Consider the following 26,180-nt stretch of genomic DNA (forward strand, 5'->3'; position numbering starts at 1 on the left):
GACGGTGTCTACGTGCTGGTTCCTACACCCACGTCATGATCTGGAACCCAACTCTCCCTGCTCTAGAGATGAGGACTCTGGTCACGCAGCCTGGACTCTGAACCCATGTGCTCTTGGGCCCAAAGCTTTTTCCTTCTACCTCCTTTCAGCCTCAGAAGTGGACTTCTTATTTAAGGCAAGAATTTACTTATTCATCTTCTTGTTCCCAAAGGATGGCTTTGAGGCAAGATTACATTTGACCTTCAACTTCAAAACTGCTGCTTTGGGTTTCTTGATACTATTTCTGAACCTCTAAGAGGTCTCTTATTTGGGGCTCTGTGCAAGTCACTGGCACTTTCCACATGTCCTCAAGCTGGGATTGGATGTTGTTGGTAGTCGTGGCCCTACCGGTGTGACTGTTTTACTGGGGGGGGGGGGGGTGGCCTTGGGCAAATCCCTGCTTCCTGGCCCTCCGTGTTCTCAACTGGGAAACAGAAGGAGGTGGAGTAAATGACTTCCACGACTTCCAGCTGTAAGCTTTATCATTCTGCTCAGTTTATTTTTGCTCCTTTCCACCCAATCTCCATCCCCCACATATCAGAAAACAATCGGAGAGAATCCTCTTTCCTGCCCAAACCAACTCTTGTGTTAGCATCTCTGATATAGCTGATTTTTCACCTGACCTTTACAATTTAATGTTCAACTTTATTTTTCTCAGGGAAACTAACATGATTTAACCTTTCAGATAAAGTACGTTTCCTTTTATACCCTGGCTGTTAGGAAACCGAGAATGAAACTCAAAGCTCAGTCCTTGCACCTGTGTGGCCCTTGACTTGGCGTATTTATCTTCTCCTTCGCCTTGGTCCTGATTTTCTCTTTTTATTTTCCTCTTGAATCCCAGGTGTTTGTGTTACAAGCTGCCTGAGGGCAGGCACTGCCTTGCACACTGCTGTGTCCTCTGTGCCCGGCAAGTGCAGGGCAGATGTTCAATAAATACTTGTTGTCTTTGAATGAACATTTGCTGTCAGCCGCTTCAAAATCTTTCTGGAAGGAGGCAAGGCAGACATAAGTTAAAAACAAAAATGAACCTTGCGGCATTGGGAGTTGGCCCTGACTGGATAGTTTGGGTTGTGACCGTTCCAAATGGTCTCTTTCTGCTTCTGTATCGTCAGCCTTTGCCCACAGGTCTACAAAAGCCTTGTCTCTGGAGAAGTCACCGTCTTTCTATTCTCCATGATCTGCTTCATTCTAAACTTGAAGCCGGCACATAATCTTCCCCTTGGGAAGCTCTCTTGCTTCTGGTCAAGCGTTGTCCTTTCCTCTTTCCCTGGCTCCCGTCACATCTGGTTCCCCTAACCTGCCCTTTCCGTGGAGGCCCGCCAGCGCTGCTGCTGCCATGCTACGGGTGACAGAGTGCCCTGGGAGCATCCACCCTGGCTCTCCAGCTGGGCTGCTCCCGCCCCCCAGAAGCCCTCCTGAGAACTGCTGTCACTGCAGGGCACAGGTGGGAGGTAGACCAGAGGGAGGCCCGGCCAAAGTCACACAGGATGAGTGCCCGGGTCCCTCACTGCCAGCCAGGCCCTTCCCATTAGCAAAACCCTAGAGGGACACTGGCTTGGCTGGGGAGGTGCCAAGCCCCCATCCGTGGGATGAAGCCTCAGGGAGGGAGGCCAGGCTGACCTCACCCATCTGCTGGCAAGGCACCCTCTCAGCTCTGAGGAGCTTCTCACCTTCTCTCTGCTTCTCCCGTGGGCAGCACCTCTGGAGACCACCCCCCTCAGCCCCTTGACTTCAGGGAAGAGACTTCAGCCTAAGCACAAGCCAGGTGGTCCTCCATCTTGACTGAAGCTTCTGCAGGAAAGATTCTGGAGCCTTCCTCAGCTCTCAGTAAGGATGGAGTCTGTAACCTCGGCACTGTCCTTGAAGCCTAAAGAACCCCATGAGATTGGCATCTTCATCCTCATTTTATCCGTGAAAATCAAGGCTCACAGGCTCACTGAGGAAACACAGCACACACATTAACTCATCCTCCCAATGGCCTCAGGAGGCAGATGCTCTTGTTATCCCCATTATACAGGTGAGGAAACTGAGGCCCCAAGAAAGTCACTTCATTGGCCAAGGATCCACAGCTGGCGAACCCCAGAGCTCCCACCAGGCTTCACAGCCATTTCAGTGACACCACATCCTGACAGCCAGGAAGTTCCTCCTTGGGTCTGACTGCAGTCTTTCCTGACTTAGTCCCAGCCCAGATTCTCTTGTTTGGTCTCCTGGATGTGAGCATCACTGGAGATTTTCAGCTTGCACTCAAGGACCAGGGTGTGTTTCTCACTGAGTCTTCCCTCCCAGATGACTCAGTCTCCTGCACACCTTTAACCACCTTGTTCTTGCTCTTCGGATCTCTCTCCAGCTTCTCTCTATGTTTTTGCAAATGCTGTGGCCCACAGAACTGCCTTTAGACAGGGCAAAGGGGTCCTGCTAGGCCCTTCCATTTAGAGGGCTCCACGCTGGTGTCTTAAGGCTGTTCCCCTCCCTGCAGGGCAAGGAGTCTGGGGTCCAAGTGGTCGTACCCACAACCCCCACTCTCAGCTGTGCTCCAGGTACTCAGGCGCCTGAAGCATCCTGCCCCAGTGAGTTTACTTCGGGCTGTGCAGACTTCTGCCTGGGGTCATCCCATCAGGGCAGGCCATGCGGCTGGTGTGGCGGCCCCAAGGCCAGGAGATGGTCAAGGGGAGGTCATTTGCAGGGGCTGTGGATGGAGCTTGGGGGTTCCGGTGGGGTGTCCAGTGTGGGACGGAGCGGGGATGAGCAGCCTGCAGGCCGGGGCTGGCTCTCCCCGGGCACTGTTCTAGCAGAGCTCCACGGAGAACCTAGCCTTCTGGGTGGGGAATAAGGTATTTCACCAAGATAAGATGACGGATTTTTTTTTTTTTTACATATTACTGAAGTATACATACAGGAAAGAACATCAATTGTTAAGTGTACAGCTCTGAGGTGGACAGAATATATTTTACTTAACAGTTTGTTAACCTGATGTGAAACTTTTAAATGTTGGGCCTGTGGTGGATGAGGCTCATTTTCTCTCACCCCAGGCCGGAGAATGTTCCAGCCAGGCCAGGGCACTTGGACAGGCAATGGGGCCCCCAGGGTCTGACCAGCGCAGGATCTGAAGAAGGCGTGCTATCTCCATCTTCGCCTCATCTTCCCTTCCTCCCTCCGCAGGCTGACTTCCTTCTGCCTCGGCAACACTTCTAGCTCTCTCGCAGTCTGTGGTCACCTCTTACCTTCAAGTCCCTTTTCATTAAACTGGGACCTCGTCTTACCAACATTCTCAGCCTCAAAGCATCTTCCTTCACATTTGGTCGGCTTTGTCACGTTTCAATGGCCCGGTCAGAAGAGCATTCGCTAGCAGGTCTGACCGTTGCTGCACGCTCCGCCCGGCCCACGAGCTCCTCCAGCACGATCTAGCCCCTTCCTAACTCTCCACCCCAGCTCATCTCCCACGCCCGCATCCTCGCCCTGTGACCTACTTTCACCTGCGTGGGTAGGAGCGTGGGCTGAGGGGCAGGAGTCCTGGGCTCTAGACGGTTCTGCCTTTCATATCTGGGTGACCCGAACCTCTCTGAGCCTCAGTTTTCTCTCTGTAAAATGAGGGCTACTGTGAGGAGTCGAGGATATAACACACGTGAGACTCAGTCTGGGGTCTGATGGCCACACCTTTTGCCCTTATCTCGTTTTCCTGTTTGTGCTGTTCTTATACACTCTCCCATCTCCACTCCCCTTGCCTTCCCGTGGAATGACTTCTGTGAACTCGAGTTCATTTTTCAAAGCACAATTCAGGCACCGTTTCCTCTGTGCAGCCTTCCCTCGGCGCCCAGCCCAGCTCAGCCCCTGCCAGGCATGTCTGCTTCATTGACTAGACAGTGAGCCCCCCAAGGGCAGGACCAGGTCTCAATTTTCTTTGCACCCACATAGCCAGGCATAGCACAGGGCACAAGTGGGTCCTCTAAGACGAGTCGTGGGATGAAGGGATGCTGTTGAGAGTCACCTGTCAGTCTGAGGCTCAGTCTTCCAGCCCTGGCTAATTCCCATAGCCTCCGTGAGGCCCTCCCCAGAAGAGCTGCTGGCACTTGTCACTAGTTACCTCTTCACGTGCATCCGACTTGTCTTCCCAACTCGAGGGTCAGTGCCTCCAGGGCAGGATTCTGCTTTGTGTCTGTGCATCCCTAGTGAGCCTCACACACCCTCTGAAACATGCAGTGCAATTGCTAATTCCCTTGGCTGGCCAGTGAAGCCAGCTCCTCCTGAGCAAGTCCACGTGCGGGCTCAGCGGGTCCCCACTCTCCAGGGCAGGGTTGTCCCTCGCTGTGATTCCTGAGTCTGACTCTGAGCTTCTAGCTTCTGTCTGTGCTGGAAGGCAGCCTGGTGTTCCAGAAAGAGGAGTCAAACTGGCCATGGTGTGAATCTCAGATGTGCTACTTCATAGCTCAGGAACTTTGGGTAGTTTCTTAAAAATCTCTGAATCTCAATTTGTTCATCTGGAAAACAGGGGGAAAAGTTCCAATCTCAGGGCAGTTATGAGGATGAAATGAAATAATACACAGGAACTGAGTTAAAGGTGACTAAATATTGAACGAATTAAGGATGTTCTGAAGGTCATTCCAACATAGCAAGGATTATGAAAATATTCTGTCCCAGGCCAGGCTTCTTTGGAACAGAAAGATCTGAATTCCTTTCAAAACGGAAAAGGCCACACTCAGGGAAAGCCGTATGCTTTATGTTGGTTTCTCCCAACTAGTTAACCTGTTTGAAGAAAGAGGGTGAGGGGCATGTGGCAGAAGTCTGTGACTCAGTGGACCCAAGGTGACTTGGACTCTGGCCTGACCTTGCATCCTGGTGTCCTGTTCATCCAAAATACTTGTGCGGCCACAGGAAGGGAATGGTAGGTCACACACGGTGGCTGCCAGGGTTTTTACTGGGGTTCCAAGGACTGGTCTGTGTAGGTTTAACATGGCCCTAATTAATGGCCTAGACTCTGGCCACTTGGGCCCTGCTGGGCACAGAGAATAGGTACGGCTGAGGGTACCAGGAGGCCGGGGTGAGATGCAGGCCGGCCAAGGGACCGTGCTCACGATGCACTTCCAAACTTCAGGCGAGAGGGGCCTGCCAAGCCATAGGAAGGAACATCAGGACACTGAGGCACAGAGAGCCCACATAATGCATTTTGTTCTTAAAAGTATTTTTGATTGCAAACTGATAAAAACTGTTTTTTATTATGTGATACTTGACACACACAGAGAGAGAACATAGCATATAATATATAGGACATAATAACAAGATGAAAACTCGGGCCCCACCACACCCTTGAAGAACTAGAATGTGATCAAGGTCCTCCCCATCCCATCCCCCTCTCTCCCTCCAGACATGACCACATCCTGAATTCTGCATATTTATCCCATTACTTTAAAATAATAGTTTTCCTAGCTAAGAATACAAAACAATATGTTCTTTGTTTTGCTTATTTTTAGGCAGTATAGAATGGTGTTACTCTGTATGCGGTCTTCTGTCGTTTGCTTTTTTCCCTCTGTGTTGTGTTTCCACATTTCAGACGATGTTATTGCATATCACAGGCATGCCTTCATTTTCACAGCTGTGTAATAGTCCGTCATCTGAATATTCCACGTTTCGTCTATTCCATCTCCTGTCAATGCGTGTGTGTTTTGAGGTGCACATGAGGGAGAGTAGCTCATGGGGGTCCCTACCCAGGAGGAGAACTTTGGGTTGCAGGATGCACGAAGGGTCCACTTTGCAAGTTGACGCCAAACTGGTTTCCAAAGAGATTGTGCCTGTTTGCACCTCACCTTTGCTCTGTGTCTTCACTGACACTTGGAATCGAGTGACTTCATTATTTTTGTTGATCTGGCAGCTATACAATGTGATCTGTGGTCTTGATTTGCAGAGATGGGACTGCTTGAAGATCTCAGAGCAGGGAGAAGCAGAGGCAGGGCTGGGACCCAGGGTCCATGTCGACACATATAATATGCATTTGGAAGAACATATGGCCCTTTTCTGAAGTGTCTCTGGAAATCCTCCCTGACTTCAGCTTTCAGCCCCTCAAGCTCCTCACATTGTTGGCCTAAGGGCCAGAGGGCACCACCGGCCATTTGGTGATGGGGGAAAAGGAGCTAATGGAATCCCAGACTTCCCTTCCCCACTCTCCTCTCCACCTCCACCACTTTCTCTCCCTTTCTGCTCCTCACATGTACCCTCATGGGCCGTGAACACCCTGCACTATCCAGAAATAATGTCATGCCTTCCGGGAGCCCCATCCTGTCAGCCCCACCAGACCGAGGGCACGATTCCCTCCTGGCCCTCTGCTTGCCCTTCTGTCCCTGTGGGCCACCTGCCTCAGTTACAGCAATAATGTCTTTCAGGTGCCACTTTAGGGAAGACCAGAAGGTGAATCCTTCTCCCAAATCCTTATCCAAACCCTGGGACTCCTTCCTTCTGAAAGAAAGGGTGTGCGCTCCTCCGCACATAGCAGAAACCAGCTGCTGCCGCCACCTCCCACTGGACTCTGTCCTCAGGGCTCAGCCCCTGTTCATCCTCCCTGCCCTGAGATAAAACTCCACTTACTTGGGCCTCCACTATAAAGATAAAGGGGTCCTAGGACCCCTTTCCCTAACCGAAAAGCTCTTTCCCCTCACTCCTCCACCTGGCCATGGTCTTCGCGGGATTCAAGTCCAGCTCAGAGCTGCCCCCTTCCTGGGAATTTTCCCGGCCTCACTTCGCTCTCTCCCAGCTCTTCTGCACCTTTTGGGCCAGAGCAGGACATCAGAAATTGTACTTTTCACACCAATCCGACTTAACGCTGCAGAGAAGGGCTTCTGGGGTCAAATAAATTTGGGAAGTGCCACCCTCCCCGCTACTTCCAGCTTCTTGAAGTTTAGGCTGCTTATTAGCATATTAGCATCTCATTAGCATATTAGCCACACAGAGAGGCTCTGCAAGGATGACCCTTGTTTTCATTGGTTTAATCTGTTTTCCAAAAGTATTTAACCTCAAGGCCTTTTCCCCCAAGTAACAATTATTACCCATTTGGAAAGTGTGATCTAGAAGATTCTCCTGCCCCTTTCATGTCAGTGTGTCTTTGTGGGCTTATTCTTCTCAGCAATCAGGCTGTGATTCCTCTGACTTTTGAAAATCATCCTATGAACTAGTTCAGTCCAGAGCAGGCCGTCCAATGGGGCCTGAGTTGAATGAACGCACCATGCAAGCAGGCAGGAAGGAACGAATGAAGCCGCCAGCCATCCGTCGGTCATCCAGCTGAATCCCGTCTCCTGTGAGGCAGGCAGAAGCCAGGCCCCGTTGGTCTTTGTACCCCAGGGACACGGGTCTATCTGGCCAGTGGCAGCCCTCTCCACGATGCTTCCACAGGCCCGCCCCCGCCACCCCTGGCAGAATGAGTCACTCCCCGCCGAGGCCTCCTGTAATTTGCTTCCTAGGCGTCTGTCTCCCCGTGAGGCTGGGAGCCCCTGCAGGGCGGGGACCAGGTCACACTCACCTCTCTGTGTTCCCACAAGCTGGTGCTCAGTCCCCGGCCACTGAATGACGGTCTCTCCTCGGACTCCTTCCAGGAGGTGGTAGAGCCCTGCGGCCAGCCTACAGACCCTGCAGCCAGCCTGCACGTGCCCTAACTACCCGGGTAACCTCAGGGAATCACTTGATCGCCACCCTTCAGAGTCCCCATCCTAATGGGGGTGAGGAAAATAGTGCCTTCCTTACAGGTTGTTGGGAGGATTAAATGAAACGGCCTGGCGTGCAGAACGGCGCTGGCCCATGTTCGCGCACTTCTGACGGTAACAACCGCCATTTATTGTGCCGCCATCTGGGACACGGTGTTTCGGTGATGCCTCCCTCCAGCCTCTTTGAAGGAGGTGATGTTTACATTTTTCTGATGAGGAAGCTGAGTCCTCCCACGGGGATGCGGTCATGGGTGGTACAATGGGACCAGGACTTAGGTCAGCAGTTCAGCCAGTGCTAAGCGACGGGGCTCACCGCTGGGCAACTGGGCAGCTCCTCTGCCTCTGTGGATACCCCACTGTGAACTGGATCGGGTTTCTTTTCTCATCCTCTAACCTTCCTAACGAGATGGGGATCCACGACGCTGCGTGGTCGGGTATTGTGTGCACGTGCGCACATGAGCGAGCAAGAGCAGACGCGAGTGAGAAGGAGCCACTCGAGCGGCCTCAGGGTTGCCGGCACCTTCATGGGAGACCAGGAAGACAGGGATGTGAGGCAGGACTCACTTGGAGCACACAGTAGAAAAATCCCCCGTGAGTCAGCAATGCTCAGAGCAGGCGGACAGCCTAGAACTCAGCTCTGCCACCGCCCACAGCACCTTGCTGGGCCCTGGGTACCCAGAACGGCTGCAGGCAGGACACCTGGGGTCACCTTTACCCAGGCAGGTTGTCCCCTTGAAAGAAAACTACCTGAGGGCTAGCAGCCCGGGATTTGGGATGGTTGTAAAGGGGCCTCAGGGCTGGGCCAGGCCGCCCTCGGAGGGGAGCAGGCCGGAACTGCCATCCCCATGGCCGCCAGCCCCCTCAGCCCATTCTCCCTCACTTAGACAGAGAAGCCGGAAGTCACGGGTCCACTGTCCTCTTCTCTCTGCACTGGCCAGGGCTTTATTCTAGCACCATCCTCGCAACAGAAGTGAGATGTGGGGCCTGGGGAGAGGGGCTGGAAGTGGTGCCGCAAACGTAGGAGGTGGAAGATGCATGTGCCAGAGGCCGTTCATCTCGGAGTGGAGAAGGCTGCGGGATCATTCCAGGCCAGGGAGCAGCTGCTGCCCAGAACCCGAGGCCAGGACGCGAGGGCCAAAATGGCGGCTCAGAGGGACAGAAGTGAGGTAAGTTGGTGAGATTTCCCACCAGGTGTCATGATGCAACGGTCCCCGTGAGCAGAAGGAGCCGGTGCGTCTGGCCGAGGGAGTGAGAGAGACAAGGGCACTGCCATCTTCCCAGCCTGGTTCCTGGCCTGGAGAGAGGAGGGAGTTCCCAAGAACCAGTAGACGAATTGGTCTCTTAGAAGCTTGACTAGTGTGAGAATCTGCTAGGTGTCGAATTTTCGATGTCTGTCCTCTCCGTGGCGGTACAGTGTGTTCCGTGAACAAGGCAGAACCCGAGTTCCGTGAGACTTGGAAGACCCCTTCTGGCCATTGGCTGAGTTCTTTGGCTCCTCAGTGCCAAGGGATCCCAGCTGAACCCCCAAACTGGTGATACGGGGCCAGCGGGTGTGAACGTGGGTCCTGCCACCTCCTGTGGGCCTTCCTTCCGTGCCCGATGGCCCTCGGCCTTCTTTCCGGCTCTGACAGGCTCCTTTCTAGGGGCCAGGCCTGCATAGGCCCTCGCCTCTCTCAGGCCCACGAGCGGCCCCACTTCACTGCCTTTGGGATCAACATCCGACAGCTGGGCCCTCAGGCCGTGCCCTTCTTCTCTCTTTGCTCCTTGGGTTTTGGTGTTTTGAGTCACGTCAATGTCCCAGAAGTGCGTTCCTCTTCCTCTTCTCTCAAGCCATAAAGATCCACCTCTGAGCAGCCCTCTGAGGCCCTGTGGGTAACCCATCCCCCACCCCGCTCTCTGTGCTCCTTCACTTGGACTCCACACGCGACTCCACCAGGATGCCTTGTAAGCTGGCTGGTCTCCTTGCTCGCGTCCTCTACTCCTGTGCACGTGGCCTGCCCGTTAGGTTATACCCTCCCCCAGGTTACAGACGGTGACACTGACTTTGTTATTCACCCGTCGCCGCCAGCCCAGGGCAGAGCACACTGTGGGTGCTGAATGAGCGCATCCTGCTGGAATGCTCTGGTTACCACCAGAGGGGGATCTAGACAGAGCGGCAAAATAGCAGCAGTACCAGATTTGGGTCAGACACACGGGGGTCAACCCCACCTCCACTTACCGGCTTATGGTCCCCTGTCTGAGCCTCAGTTTCCTCATTTGTACAGAGACAATATTTACCTCTCAGGGCGGTTGAGAGGATTAACCGAAATGCTGTGTGGGAAATGCTTTGCAAACTGGAAGGTGCTGGAACGGGTGTCATCTGCCTGACCTCCCTCGGGAGAGTCCTGTCTCGCACGAATCCCTCAGCCCTCAGATAGAGGTCTCCTCCCCCGGGATGCCTTGAGCGTGGGTCTGGCCTTGTCTGAGATACACAGGAATAAACCTCAAGTGTGGAGGATCCATGATGACATTCAAAAGAAAAAAGATCAATAGGCAGGGGCCCCAGCGTTTGAATTTACGGGGCTGTGAATAAGCCAGAGAGCAGCCTGAGGTAGCAGGACGGACCTGAGGATTTCCTCCCCGTCCGCCTTTAGCCTCCACCGTCACACAGACAAGCCTTGTCCTAGGAAACGTCTCCCCTCACCGCTTTCTTAGTCTTCTCAGAACCACCATTTCCTAGCTGTGTGACCCCAGACAAGTTACTTAGCCTCTCTGAACCCATATCGTCACCTGTCAAATGGGAATAATAATAACCTTGCAGAGTTCTTTGTCAAATTAAAAGATAATATATTCTATGTAAAGGACTTTATGTGGCTCCTGGCACTAGTCAGGGCTCAGTAAAAGTTAGCTATCATTATTAACAATAATAACTATTGTGAGTGCTCTAGTAAATTGGTTCCCTCACTACCTTACTTACAGTAGAGTTTGGTAAGTTATTTCCTCATGGCCTTATTAACTACTCTCTACCCAAATAAATACACCCCACATTATCTTATTCACCATTGCGTCTGCGCCTGTAAAAGGTTCCTCGTCATTCATTTACAGCTGAGTGTCCCCATCACCTCATTTTGTGGGCACCTCCTCCAGTCTGTGGTGACTCCGGCCCTGTCTTAGGCCAGGTGATTCCTGAGGGAACCTGAACTGGAGCTAATCTGCTTTGATATTTCGCCCCTTGTGTTGAACACACATCCAATTTGTAGAGAAACTGGTAATGAAAACTTTTTTAATTTAAATGTTTGCTCTCTGTGTGTATGGTTTTATATTTTCTGTCCAAAGTGTGTTTCCCCCAGAAGAAATTCCTTTCTACTTTTGTAATGACTGTGACTGGAACCCAGAACTGAAAAAGCAGAAATTCCCTGTGGCCCTAGCACACGTGTGGCGGTGCCCCTGGTCTGGTGGGATGGCGGGGTGTTGGTCGCGGTGCGTGGAGGTGAGGGGGTGGGAGTGAGGACAGATCCAGAGGAGGTGAGTGGACAGGAGGCTCCACCATAGGCTGGTGGAGAGAAAGCATTTCCGGTGAGAGATGATTGGGGAACACAAAGTCCTAGACAGAAAAAACCAAAAAAGCAGTTGTGTGCAAGAACCGAGAAAGATGTGGAACCACGGGAGGAAGGTCTTGCTACCTTGAACCCCAAGAGCGTTTGTTGGGGTCCTGTACCTCTGCAGGGAGAGTGCCCCCTTACTCACGAACAGACCCCATGCAAGGCTCAGAAAGGTAAGCTGGAAATGAGGCAGATGGGAAAATGAGGCCAGAGACATCAGAGGACTCCAGATTGAGGCTTTGGCAGGAGGTCAGCTGATAATGCATTAGGCTTAGGAGGGAACGATTTCTTTTGAAATATATTTTTTATCTCGTCTTTTTCCAGTGTATGTTAGTGTGTGTTTTGTAACACACATGAAACGTGAGCGCGGTGGCTGGCTGGCTGGTGTGTGATCCAGACCTGTGTGTGTGTACATGGAGGGGCATGCCCAAACACTTTTGACTGATGGGCTGCTGGATCAAAAAGTGTTGCTTCCATTGCTGTAAAGATGGAGAGTTGTTAAGAGGCCAGGAGAGAGAAGATGAGGCAGGGCTGCTTCACAAGAGGAAGTGGACACAACTGTGGTTGGAAAGGGTGGACAGGCGCTGGGAGCAAGAGGAAGTGGGGCCCTGGGGAGGGAGGCCAGAGGGCTGGGCAGGCCCCCTGTGTCCCCCTCCCGTGTGACCATGAGCAGGTTCTGAGTCTGGTGTGTGACCTGGGTCGGTGCTTCTGGACCTCCACGCCTCCTCTTAAGATGGAGGGAGGGAGGAGACTACAGAGAGGAGGGGGGCACCCAGGCATCTGCAGTTGGAAGCTCCACCGGGGCCATCTGACGTGCAGCCAGGTCTCAGACCCAGTGACGTATTCCCCCTCCCCCCAGCCCCTCCCTCCGGAGTGCAGCAGCATTTAATGAGGTCCTGCATGGGTCTGCGGGGGGGGGGGGCCCCGGAACACAGCTCCTATTAGGTGCCGAGTGGACGCCTGCAAAACCAGGCAGGCGCCTGTAGCAACGAGCCCCTTGAGAAGAAAGGACGGAGGGAGTGACGGTAACGACCGCGCAGAGGAATTGGCGGCAGGAGTCCGGGACTGATGAATTTAGGGGGGCGCAGAGGAAGATGTTGAGGCTCGCTCCGGCTGCCTCGCCTGCAGATGGGGAACGGGGCCGGGAGGTAGGGGCAGCCACCACTTTGAACTTGCGTGGAGCCTCCCTGAACCGAGCAGGGGAAGTCCAGGTGCCGGGCAGGGCTGTTTTCACCTGCGCATTCTCAGCGCCGTGGGGGACGCGGCGCGAGGAAGCGCTCGGGGGACGCGGGGAAATACCCTCCTTGAGAGGCGGGAGCAGACGGCCCCGAGCCCCGAGCTGGCAGCTTCGCGCCGCCCCCCGCGGGTCCGCAGATCCGCCACCGCGGCGCGCTCAGCCGGCAAGGCCCGGGTCCAGCCCTGCGCGGATCGGGTCCGGAGGTCCCCAGGAGTTGGTTGGAGTTTTTATTATTATTGTTCCTTCAAAGTTTTATTATGAAAATTGTCAATCAGAAAAAAGCGAAAATAGTACCAGGAGCACGCACATGCACAACTCGGGGTTCCACTGTTGTAACGTTTTGCCAGTAGTTGCTCCCCCCTGCCCTCCCTTCTGTCGCCCCTCTCCAACACACACACACACACACACACACACACACACACACGCACACAGTTTGTTTTCTTTTGTTATTTTCTGCTGAAGCATTTCAAACACAGTTATGACCATCATGACTCCACCAGTGCATCTCCAAAACACAAGGATGGTCCCCATGACCACATACCATTATCACACTTAAAATTATTAATGATTCCTAATGATTCCAATTTCCCCAATTACCCTCAAAATGCCTTCATGGTGAGGATTTTCAAACTAGGTTCCAATTATTTGATTGTTATGTCCCTTGTTTATTTTAATCTAAAACATCCCTCCCCCCCTCCTCCCCCCAACACACCTGCACTCACACTTTTTAAAAATGACGTGTACTTTTTGGACAGTTCAGGCCTGCAGCCTGTGTCCCGTCAGAACTCACATTCTGAATTCGCCTGGCTGCTTCCTCATAGTGTCGTTTGCTTTGTTCCTCTGTCCCTCATGTTTTCTGACGGCTGAGAGTTACTTCTGAAAGCTCAGGGAGATGCAGGTTAAACCTCTGCGGCCAGAGAACTTCCCAGAGGACGCTGAGGACTTGGTATAGCGTCATCTCCCGCTGTGCCCTGGGCACACCCGGGGGAGGTTGTTAAAGATCCAGGTTCCTGAATTCCCCCCCAGAGAGTCTGATTCAGCAGGGCTGGCCTTGGAGCCCAGATGTCTGTATTTTTCAAAACTGCCCCAAGTGGGCTGAGCACCATAGCGCCACGACCTATATCCTTGGCTAGCAGCCAGCTGGTACATGCATGTCCATGGTCCTCTGAAGGGAGTGGGTGGGACGGCCGAGGTAGGTGAGATCCTGGAGGCCCCAGCCCTCAGCAGGGCTGGTGGTCAGTGCTGTCCAGGTGTGAGGCGGGGTGAGTGGGCATCCGGGCCCCAGTGGGGGAGGAGCATGGGTTACCTGGGGGCGCCTCTCAGGCTCAGCTGAGAGTTCTTGCAAGACCAGGGGTGCCCCACGCACCTCTCTGTGCTCCCAGCACCCAGCACCGGCCCGGCCTAGTGTAAAGACACACCCAGTGGGGCTTTCAGAGGAGCGCCCAGAGGCCACGAGGCCACCGGGAGAGTGAACTCCCAGCCAATCGGCTCTGCTCCCAGGATCCCCCCAGGGCTTCCTCCTGAGGGTCACACACAGGGTTTCCAGACAGCGGAGCCAGCGGCGTGTGGTCAGGCCCAGAGAACCAACAGGGCCTCACCTGCCCCTGGCTCATCCTTGTGGCAGCCCACAGGATCTGAAGGGGTGAGGAGAGAGGGCCTGGGGCCATCAGGTGGGGCCGCTCAGATTGGCGAGGGGAGCGGGCGTTCTGTGCCCATTGGAGAACCGGGCCCTCTGCTCGGCATCCAAAAATGAGTGAAATCAGTCCTCCTCTCAACAAACTCAGTTTTAGTGAAGAAACAGTCAATAGACAGTTCAGCTGAATGTTTACAATTCCCCCGAGGTATGTTTAAGAGCTGGGAAATACCCAGAGGGAGCACTTAAATGGGACACATTAAGAGGGGGTTTTTCAACCAGACCTTGATGGGTGAATAGGAGTCCAAATTGAACAAGTGGGCTGGGCAGGCTGCGTCTTGTCTTTTCCCAGAACTGGGCTTGAAGGGGAAGGCAGCATGGGAACCTGGCAAAATCCTGGCCTGGGGACCAGCAGACTTGGCTTCTCAGGACAGGCAGCCTAACCCTGTAAGGCCCTCATTTCCCACCTGCAAAATGGAGACTACCCCTGCCTTCCACAACTTACGGTGGAGGAGCTGGGAAGGAGAAGCGTTATGAGGCTAAAGTGAGCTCAAGATGCAAGTGGTTCAGGAAAAGTTTAAACTAGAATTCTGATTGGTGGAGGGGGAGGCAAAGAAACAGATGGCCGAGCTCCAGGAGTAAGAGATGTCCCAGCCGACCCCCAGCTCGAGGGCACCCTTCAAGGATGTCTGCTTTGGCTTTTCTGTCCTTTTCCCTCAGGGCGTCCATTCCTTGTGGTTTCCACCCCATGGGGTTGCTCACACTCTGCCACTGGCCGTGGTCACCTGTGGGAAAGTCCCTCCTGAACGAGGGTGGTGGCCTCTGAGGAGGGTGGAGGTAATGTCTTATATGCGCGAGGGACGTGATACATGTGTACTGAACGCAGCGCAGCCCTTGCACAGGAGGCTTCGAGAAAGAGCTGAGTGGTGCAAGGGAGACAGAGTTCTGGCTGTACTCCCTGCGCCGCCTCAACCAGCGGGGGGCCCTGGGCGAGCCCTGCAGCTTCTCTGGGCTTCTGTCTCCTCCGAGGAACTGGACTGGACACTGTCCCAGCCAGCTTGGTCATTCTACGGCCGATGCTGCAACAGAATAACTAACGTGTGTGGCTGTTTACAGAATATTTCTAAAGCCTTTCTAGGCATCTTATGTCCACACACACACACACACACACACACACACGAGAAACCGGCAGGAGAATCTTCTCAGGCAGACACTGTTATTCAATAGGCTTTTATTCAGCATCTACCTTGTGCCCAGTGAGCACCCCAGAGACACCTGGTCCCACCGTGGTTTCTAGAATGCCCAGCATCTCTCAAGTTGGGAAGACTGGACCCATTTGGAGACAACTTTAAGAGCATTGCTTGAAACTGATGGACAGGAATGTTGTGACCCCAAGCCAGTCATGTAACGTCTTTGGGCCTCAGTTACCTGTCAGTGAAATAGAGGGCCTGTGGGGCCTCTGTGTGCGAAGGCAGAGGCTGGAGGGCAGCTCCCGGCTCCGAAGGGGCAGGACTCTACCGAACGATTGAGATCTGGGCTCACCTGTGAGTTCTGACTGCTCAGCAAAGCACATGCCCTTGGGGGCTGTCCCCCGTGATCACCTGTAAACATCTGTCCACCTGTGGTCTTGGTGCCTCTCAGGAGACCCTTTGGGGGTCTGAGGGGTGAGGCCCCAGGCCAGGCCCCCTTTCACTTCTCTCTGGACACCCACCTGGGCTCAGGCCCTTCCGTGCCCCCGTGAGTCTTCCTGGGCCAGTTCCTGCCTGAAGGCAGATACCCATAGCTCACTGTGTCCCCTCGGGATGCAGAGGGAGGACAGCGCCCTAAGGAGAGCCCAAGCTGAAGCTGCTGACAGGCCTGAGCTGCAGGAACCCCCTCCTCGCTTTGCCCCTTCCTCCCTCTCCCCCCCCTCCCTCCCTTCTTCCTCCCAGTTCTCACCCTCCTTTCCTCCTCCCCAGGTCTGATTGTCCTGCTCTGCGCTCCACCCCCCAATTTGGCTGAAGGGGACAATCCCTTTTTCCCACCCCCTCCCCTTCTCCACTCCAATCAACTTCACTTTCCTATGAAATTGGGAAAAAAAAAAACCCTCATGCTCACAACACAACAAAAAACAGGTTTAAACATTTTACAGGTTTCAACATTTTTCAGGCTGCCTTGTCACATCTTATCAGATCAGCCAGGAGCCGCAGGCCAGGCGCTCTGGGAGCTGCTTTGGAGAACAGAAGCTGTAACATTCCAGCCAAGGCCCTCCCCGCCCTCCCCACCCTTTCCTTCTCTCCCCTCCCCTCCCCTCCTCTCTCTGATGCCGCACTTCGCCCCCTCCCTCTGACTGGGAGCTTGGTCCTTGCTGACCCCTTGGCTTTGAGTGTCCATGAATTCTCTTCTCTTCCTCCCAAATTTGCCAAGAGCTGTGGCCCCTCTAGGCCTCGGGTGGATTTAATTTGCCTCCTCTGAGGGCCCCACCTGGCCCTGAAAGGTGACCTCTAGAAGTTGAGGGGCAGGGGGGAGTTGTCAAAGCCACTTGCAGAATGTGGAAGTGGCCACTTGGCCAGTAGGACCAGTGAGTTGCGCTGGAGAGTTTAGGGATGGAGAGGAAGATGGGGAGACCCCACCCCCACCCGGCGCCCGTGGCCCTTCCTCAGGGGCTGCTGCCCAATGGGAGAGAATGGCTTCTTACTTTAGTTTCATTTTTGGGGGGTGTGGGGGCTTTTTTTCACCCATGGCAATGTAGACTGCTGCCTGGAATACCCCACTTTCCCTCGCATTCACCCCAGCCCCTGCCTTCCTGCTCCTGCCATGCTCCTGATGACCTTGGGCACACAATACAGGGCGACAGATCCAGGAAGGGCTGACCAAAGTCCAAAGGCCCAGACTGCAGCCGAGCCAACCTGAGGGGCAGGCCCAGGCGCTGGGTCCCTGGGTGAGAGGGACAGCTGCCTGGGCTGCTCCGGGTGGGAGGAGAAGGGGCGGGCCGGGCAGCCACACCCATGTGCGGAGCAGGGACCTGCACAAGGATCCACCTGTGGACTGAAGGTTCAGGGTGCGTCCAGAGCTCTCGTCCAGGGTGGACAAAAGTGGAAGAGGGAAAGAGCAGAGGCAGGGAAGAGTGTGGTGGCCGCGTCTCCTTGGGGACCTGATCAGGAATATTGGTAACAAGACAGCCCTGGGTGCTTGGTGCCAACGTTGGCGGAGCCTGGCCCACCAACCTGCCTCCTGCAGGGTTTTGGGGGAGCTCTCCTTATCTCTTGGCCTGAAGTTCTAGCCTCCCTGGTGTGAGGTCACAGCCCCCCTCCTGGTGCCCCACCTCCTGGAGAAGCCCTGCATTTCCTCAAGCCACCACCGGGGCCCTTCCCTTGGCACACGGTGTCCCACACCCCCACTATGAGGCAGTTCTCTCCCTTTGCCGTGTGCCCACTGCGGGAGATGAGGCCTCAAGTGTCACTCAACTCTTAGCCCCAGGACAGATTCCAGTCTGAATTTCCAGCCTCCGTCTTTCTTTTGGGCTCCAGTTCTGCCCCTCCAGCGCTGTCTGGACACGTGACCCTGGAGGTCTCACTGGCCCCACGAACTTCCTTGTCTTCATTCCCAAACCTGTTTCCACCTCTTAAGTTCCCTTTCTTGGCTGACATCATCTCCACCTTTCTGGTCATCCTGGCCCCAAACCTGGGTCATCCTTTCCTCCTTCCTCTTGTTTCCACGTGACCAAACATCTCCCCATCCTTACTCACTGCTTCCTCTCTGCTCCTAATGCCACTGTCGTGGACGTACTACCACAGGCCTCACTAACCTAGGTGGGTGGTGCTCAGCCAGAACCACACAATAGGCTCCCCACCCGGACCCGTGAATCCTGTCCCCCAGGGGTGGGGGCAGGTAACATGCAACCAGGTGGGAGACTCCCCTAGCTAGAACTGTCACACTGACCTGACTGCTCTCCCAGCCTTCAGTCTCTAGCGCCCACCCCCGGCCCCGTTTTGCAGTTGGATTTTATCTGACGGATTAATATTCCAAACCCCAGCTCAGGAGCATTCCATGGCTGCCCAGGTGGCCGGAGTAAAGCTTGGCACTCAAGGCCCCTTTGCCCTCCTCTCTCCTTTGTACCAGCCCTGGACTCCATCTGGGGTGGACGGGCTGCTGTCCCCTCTCCCACCTCTTGCTCAGGCTGTTCCCTGCCACCTCAGCTCCTCCTGAGGGAGCCCCAGCCATCCTTCACCCGCTCCGTGGCTGCTCCTCCGTGGCATCTTTCTGATCACCACTGGCTGGAACCTACCCGCCACTCACTCCCTTCCAGGACGTCCTTGTTTTCACCATGTGTTCTCTGACATGGCAGTTACTTGTGTTGTAACCCCAGTGCCTCAGGACCCTCTGTCACTCTTTCACGGCAGCCCCAGCACCCAGACCTGGTAGGTGCTGAAAACATGCCTGTTCGTCCATGGTGGTCAGATGCCTCCTGGTCTGGGCTGCGTGGGTGTGGCTTCATTCATCTCCGTGTTCCCAGTGCCTGGCGCTCTGCCCAATTCAGAGGATTCAGAGTCATCAGTCAAAGGTGTGTTGAGTGAATAGTCGGGGAATGAATTTGCTTACCAAGGGAAGACCTTACCTACTGTCCCAAGGGCAGGCACCTCCACTCACTCCACATATTTATTGCCCCCATGGGGCCCCAGTCTGGATGGCTGGGACTAAATCAAGGTGGGGAGCCCAGCGGGAGGCCTGGGCCCCTCTGGTTCAGAAGCTCTTTAGCTGCGCTCTCATTGACTCCTCTCTGGACCCTGGGTCCTGGCTCAGGGTGCAGACCCTTTCCAGCATCACCCTTCCTTTTCCTTCCTATACATGAACAAGCTGCCCCCAGCCCTGCACAGACACGTGATGCCCAGATGGCCCTGCCAGTCTGCTGCGTGAGCGCGCCAGTGGCCAACGGGAAAGGGCCAGGGAGAGTGCCCTGCTTCTCCGATGAACTGCCAACCACTGAGGTCTCTAGGCCCCTCTGAGGACCACAGGACCACGGGAGCCCCTTTGGACTCAGAAGCAACTCCCAGCCTTGGCCTGCAGCGAGCTGGGTGCTGGGCTGGCTTGGGAGGGCATAGAGCTGTGCTCAGCACCCATGGGGCCCACTTGTGCTCCAGGAAGAACCAGTGAACTGGTGAGGTAGCTTGTGAGTCTTGACTCAGTCCCTCCTGTTGCTTTGTATCAAGCTCCCTGCCACAGCGCCAGGGTCAGTGGCCTGAGGCCTCACGTCAGGAGCAGCGATTGCTGCTCTGGGTCTCAGCCTGCTGGAAGTTCCAGGAGTTAGATGCCTCAGGGCCAGTGGGCCCCACCCAGCCCTGCCCCTCTGGGCGCATGTGCCCCGAACTTGTGGGCTCCCGCATGCTGGCCGCCAGCCCTGAGGGGCCTCTTGACTTAAGTGGAAATGTAGTGGCCTTGAGTTCCAAGGCCAGCACTGGGCTCTTTATTTCCTGCCCATGTTTAAGCCTTTCCTTCTCCTTCTGGAAGTTTCCATCTTGCCCCAGGCCAGGGTGCGGCCCCTCTGGACCCAGGAACAGGGAGGGCATCTGTCCAGTACTGTCCAGAAGCCAGCAGGTGGAGCACCAAGCACTGGGCTATTGTAGGGTTTCCAGAAACATGCTGGTCAGAGAGAGGCAGACGGCCACAAAGGAGGAGCTTCCTGGCTCCCTCTGCTTTCCGTCTCCCTCCTCCACCCCTCCAGCACCCATGTCCCTCATTCTGAGAGACACCAGTTCTTGGGATCAGAATCTGAAGGTGCCCTGTCTGGGGAAAGGTGAGGGCAAGGGGACAATGACCCCAAGAAAGGCATGACTGGGGGAGACTTGGCCAAGGGGCTCCCCCTGACTGAGCAGGCAGGGAACCCTGGGCTGCACCCTTGGATCCACCTTCCACAGCCCCACCCATATGTGGCTGTGTGACCCTGGAAAATGACCAACCCTCTCTGGGCTTCAGTCTTCCTATCTAAATAAGGAGATAGGAAGTGGCTCTCAGATTGCATCCTGCAGAGGGCCGTAGCTGGGGGTGAGGGGAAGGTGGAGGGATGGAGCTCCAGGCCCCAGCTGTTTTTTTCCCCTAATTTAACCATTTTTAAGTGCACAATTCAGTGGTATTAAGTATGTTTGCAGTGTTGTGCAACCATCACCACTATTTCCAGAATTTTTCAGTGTCCCAAAAAGAAAGGCTATACTCATGAAGCAATAACTCCCCCGCCCCCAGCCTTTGGTAACTCTAATCTACTTTCCGTCACTGTGAATTTGCCTACTCTAGGTGCCTCATAGAGGTGGAATCATCCTTCTCCTTTTGAGACTGGCTGGTTTCACTTAGCGTAACGTCGTCAAGGTCCATTCCCGTGACAGCATGTACCGGAACTTCCTTCCTTTTTCTGGCTGAATAACGTTCCATTGTGGGGAGCGACCACATTTTGTCGTCCATTCACCTTGTTTCCACCTTGTGGCTCCCGTGAAGAGTGTTGCATGGACACCGGTGTACGAGTGTCCTCTGAGCCCCTGCCTCAGTTCTCTTGGGTCCATCCCTAGGAGTGCCGTTGCTGGGTCATGTGGTAATGCTACGTTTAACTTTTTGAGGAACAAACCCCTCTTTTTATCTGTTTGTGTACATGAGAGAGAGGAGAGTTTGTGTATTTCGAAAAAATGGCTAATACAAAACACGCTAAAGTAGATGACGCCTGAGGCCCCTCCATCTCCAAAATCCTATACTGTTGGGAGGGTCCCAGGTGAGAAACACAGACAGGTTTGGGTGCAGACGAGGCTGCCCAAATGGCTTGTTAAGGGAAGCAGGGTGGGGACAGCACAGTGTGTACCCCCATGCAGCACATAGTCAGCCTGCAGTCAGCCGGCAGCAGGACGGGTCACTGCTGCGTGGATGCCGGACTCTGTGTGTCCACAACGCCAGCGTCACCGCACAGGATGCACTGCACGGGGCACTTGTCAGTGTCTCGCCAGATGTTATGGGCCTGGGTCAATTCAGCATCTAGGCTGCCCTGAATTCTTTGGTTAAAAGTTTCTTTCTGCTGTGTGCTCACCACCTTCAGCCTTCTGGTGACAGAAAGTGTTGCCGGGTAGAGGTGAATAATTTGAGTGAAGGTGGGAGTCTGATGAGGTTGTGTATGACACTTAAGTCCGGCCTGTTTGGAGGGGGGATTTCACCCTGAGAAGTCAATATTGAGGTCTCACCAGCAGCCTGTTGCTTGCTGGCACCTGCCGCCCATCCGCCTGGCTGCCCGTGTCTGTCCTCGGCCCAGCTGGGTGGTGGGTGGTTGGGGTGGAGGATAAGCTGTCTTCAGGGCGAGGGGGCAGGGCCCTTGGGCGGGGCAGGGCCAGGAGCTGGGTATAAATAGCCCCTGCCCAGCTGGGAAGGCCTGGCAGTGCCCTCTGCCTCCCCCTCACCAGCTGCCGGCGCCAGGCGGGTCCCTACTGCCCTTTGGAGCCTAGCCGTGGTCTCAGGCCCTACACGTAGGAACTTCGGAACTTCCTCGGCGGAACCGAGGAGTCTTGTCCTGTGTGTAGGCGGCACCTCCGGATGGCCAGAGGCCTGGGGAGTAGGGATGAGGGGCTGCAAGACGGGGAGGGTCAGACCGGCCTTTGGGGGAAGGGGTTGTTCCTTCATTCCTTCCCTTGAGAATCAGCAAGTACCTCTCATAGGCCTGGCCCTTGGATAGGCCAAGTGTGCGCCCGTCTGTGTGTGTGTGTGTGTGTGTGGTGTGGGGGGAGGTGCTGGGGAGAACAGGAGGAGGCACAACCTCTATCCTCAGGGAACTTACACCAGCACAGCCAGATGGAGTTGGAAACAAGTCAGTTCAACACTTCGAGAGAAGGTAGAGGAAAAATCCAGAGAGAGGAGAGGTCACTTGTGTCTGGGAGTCTGTAGGAGGGAGGCAACCCAGGAATCAGAGGTTGAAGGGTTGGTAAGATGTTTGCTGGGGGCCGGGGCAGTGGAGAGGAACTCCAGGTCTAGGGCTCAGCACATGCAAAGGGACAGAGGTGTGAAACAGCCAGGCTGCAAGTCCTGCAGCAGCCCGGGCAATGCTAACCAAAGTACTCAAACTTTGGCACCAAGAATTGAGGAGAAGGAAGCTCACTGTGTGACCTCCCCCAGGGGAACGTGCACTTCAATAATGCAGGCAAGGAGTGGTGAGCTAAATGAACGCATCTGTGGTGGGGGGCTGCGGACACAAGCAGTGTGTGGCGGGAGACTCAGGGTCGGGGGTGGCAGGCTGTGTTTGGGGAGGGCAGCTACCCTGCAGAAATCAGTCCCAGAGCTCGTTAGCCCCAACACCAGCCCATGCGCTAAACCGCCATCCAGAGGCCCTTGCTCGTCACCGGCAGGATGTCCAGATCTGAGCTGAAGCCCCTGAATGGAGCAGCCTGGAAATGTCCTTATGCCCCTGCCCTTTGGGTCACCTTTAACACTCAGCCGGACCGCGACTGTCTGTTCAGCCGCCTGGGTGGCACTCAGCTGTCAGGGAAGGGGCTGGCTTTGCTCTGAGGCAGGACATCTTTCCCAGTGATGGATGGGAAGGGGCTGTGAAAATTCTGATGTATCCTATCAAGTTAGGGATGGGAGGGTGGAAGGAAAGAGGCTCATGACGACAGGGCAGAAGACAAAGTGCTGGGGACAGCCCCTATCACCTGGTAGCCACAACCACGATTTATTGAGGGCTCCCTATGAGCCAGGTGCTCTATATCATGGATTCCTCCCATTGCGTCTATTTTACAGATGAAGAAACTGGGGCACAGAGAGCTTAAGTAAATTGCTTGGGATCCGCAGCTAGGAAATGGCAGAGCTGGGTTCGAGCTGAGGCGGCCTGGCTCCCGGCGCACAGTTCGTTGGGCCTGGGCAGCGGGCAAGAGCCAGGGTGTTGTGGGAGGAGGGAAAGGAACTCGTCAGCTTGGGGGCTGGGAGTTATTCTTGGAGGACATCGCACTTAGAATCAGACAAAGCCAGGGTTTGAATTCTGGCTCAGCCACTTCCTTGTGTAAGCTACTCAACTTCTCTGTGCCTGTTTTCTCAGCTGCAAAACAAGTGACAACACTCACCTCACAGAGCTGTTGTGAGCATTAAATGAGATAATATTTACTTGCCTGGCACATAAGTGCTAAATAAATGGTGTCGTTATGATCGCTGGTGTTGAATGTGACTGCAGCGGACAAGAGGAAATCCACTTGGGTCGGAGGAAAGGCTGCAACTGTGCAGTAGGAGGACTCGGCCGTCAGGGGCTCCATGCCCGGTAGGGGGACCCTGGCATCTCCCTACTAGGAGATGTTTGGGGAGCAACTCTGGCCTTTGCAGCCAGCCAAGCTGTGCCAGCCAGTGCCCAGGGCTTGGGTGTTTGGCTGGGCTGGGCGGGTCTGCCTGGGACCCACTGGGAGGCAATTGGTGAAATCAGGGCGCAGGGAGCCCCTTGAAGGGCTGAGACGAGGAGCAGCCTCAACTGAGTGGAAATGAAGAGCCAGCGGGGCTTCCCCAGGCCTCAGCGCCCTTCCCTGCAGCGGTACCCCGCCTAACCTGGTCCTGGGTCTGGCCGTGTGGCATCGGGCAGGCCTCTCTCTGGGGGCCTCTGCTTTTTCATCCGTATGGTGGGCTTGTGCTCTCTTAGGCCTCCTCTCATAGGTTCTGATTCTGGTCCGCGGCTCCGCTCAGCTTGGGGTGCCCAGGCCTGCAGAGGTGCTGACTAGTGTAGGGCAAAGGCTGGAGAGGGCGAGGAAGGAGGAGGAAGGAAAGTAACGGGGGGGAAGGGGCGGAGGAAGGAGTGCCCCTCAGGCCCCACTTTTGCCTCTCTGAGCAAAGGGAGACTGGAACCCTGGGGCCCTGGCTTGGCTGGTGAAAGACCAATAAATGGGGGTCGACATGGGACAGGGCCCCCGGTGCCAGATGTGATGGTGGGACAGGCCTGCCCAGGTTAGCGTGTGAGGGGGTTGGGGGAGGCCAGGCTGAAGGAGAGTGTGGGCACCGCAGGGCCCGTCCACACCTCTGGGGACAGGCATGGACAGAGGCACCTGTGGGTACAGAGACTGGGGAGCACTCTGGCCAGACGGGGAGGGACGCTGAGGCTGGGAAGCGGGTGCCAGGTCTCCCCATGCTGCTCTGGGATAGTCAGGGACTGGGCAGGGTGTGGGGAGGGAAAGAGAAGCACCCCCATACTCCTTAGAGGGGCCCTCCTGGCCCCACCCTCAGGACCAAAGCCAGGTGGGGCCATGGGGATGGCAGAGTCCCCCTCTCCGGCCTTGCTTCCCTCCAGCTGCTGCATGGAGGGCTTTGGGTCCTAAACGTCAGAGGAGGGAGTGGGAAAGGCCCAGGCTTCTTCTCAGGGGGCCTGGCTCCTGAGCTGCCCTCCAGGATGGCCCGATGCTGACTCGTCTGCCCTAAAGCCTACCGTGGCTTCCCTCTCCAGTGACAGCAGCACTGCTGGGGCAGCTGGGAGGGCCAGGCTGGCCATGCTGGTTAAAGGCATGTGGAGAGGCGGCCTGAACTGGGAGGGAGGCCCAACTCTGACCTTCACAGTTTGCTTAGCTCAGTTTCCTCATCTGTGAAATGGGACGATAACAATAATGACATTCCGCTCTCACAGACTCGATGTGAGGTTTACATAAAGAAAGAGACATGAGCACTCAGAACTGGCCCAGTACATAATAAACAATAGGTATTTGGTCATCATTATTATCACGATAACCAGTTTACAACTGTAACAGGGCAGGGGCAGGAGAGGGCGGCCAGCAGGGCCCTGTCAGGTGCTGTGTGTGCCACTTGCCCACTGGGGGCTCTGGGCTGACTGGCCCTGTCCCTCTCAGGCAGGGGCTCAGTGGTGAGGCCCAGGGTGCAGAAGGGCCAGGCCTGCAGCCACCCCCACCACTCAGGACCCCGGATTCAGTGAGGCAAACCCAAGGAAAGGCTGATCCCACACCCGGCACAGAGGTCAGTCATCCCCCAATCCCAGGGGCGAGCAGGCCCACAGGTTGCTCCTTTCTTCTCTTTAAAAGGGCTTGACGCTCAAGATCTGGAAATGTCTCATAAATGTTACCATCCGAACGCCCAGATCTGGTTCCCCAGTCCCTCCCTCCAGAATAAATAAACACATGGGAAAATGGGGTCGCCTCTCCCTGTGACAACTGAGCCTAGAGCCAGCCTGAGGTGGACAGGCCCCACACCCCACCAGGGTGCCCATCCCGAGCACAGAGGAAGAGCTGATAAATGGCAGATGTTTGGTTCATCCCTGTGTCTAGTCCAGAAAGCTTCTGTGTGCTTTTTCCTGATCTGCCCCTGGGGTCTTCCGGACGCTCTTCCCAAGGCTTCTGCTGTCACTTTACGGAGGGAACTTGATGGAGGCCACTGCCAGACCAGAGCCTTGTCAGTGCTGGATATAAAGGGAGAGGAGATGGGCCCCAGGGCACTCCCTCTGGCTCACACTGTCCCTGATCACAGGCTCACACTGTCCCTGATCACAGGGCTAATCGCAACGGGCCTCAAAGTCAACTGAGACCCCACGATTGTTTTCCCAGCCACTCTCACAAAATGTCATTCCTGCTGTTCCCGTGCCGGGGGAGAGAGTGGAAGAGCAGCACCTTGGTTTTCTAATATTTTAAACTCTTGTTCCTCCCCCTGTGCCTCCTCACAAGACCTTTCCTTCTGTTGACTATCAAACCTGAGAGGTTGACAGGGTATTGATTGAAAAATGCGGGGCAGAAGAGTGAGGTGACTTGACCAAGGTCACATAGTGTCAGGTGGAAGGCGGATGATCTGAGGGCTTCTCCCTCCAACCCTGAGCTCCACTTGTCTTGACACAAAACCAAGCTCCAATCTCTGGTGAGAGATGGTGCTCTAGAAACTTCTAGGGAGCGGCTAAGATGGTCATGAGGCCCTGGTGGACAAAGGACAGAGAATGTGGTGTGAGTCACCAATTCCCTGGGGAGACACCGGGAGGCTCTGGGCTGGGCGGCATCATCCTGGTAAGAGGCTGAGGGGCATTGCCATGGGTGGCCTCTATGTGCGTG

General features: G+C 55.1%; 1 protein-coding gene across 1 annotated transcript in view; it reads left to right on the forward strand.

The window, feature by feature from the left end:
- Positions 1-26,180, forward strand: part of WNT3 (Wnt family member 3) — a 45,940-nt gene that overhangs the window by 9,775 nt on the left and 9,985 nt on the right. The gene's annotated exons all lie outside the window — the stretch shown is intronic.

Source organism: Equus asinus, chromosome 13 (assembly GCF_041296235.1).
Source record: "Equus asinus isolate D_3611 breed Donkey chromosome 13, EquAss-T2T_v2, whole genome shotgun sequence".
NCBI classification, from domain to species: domain Eukaryota; kingdom Metazoa; phylum Chordata; class Mammalia; order Perissodactyla; family Equidae; genus Equus; species Equus asinus.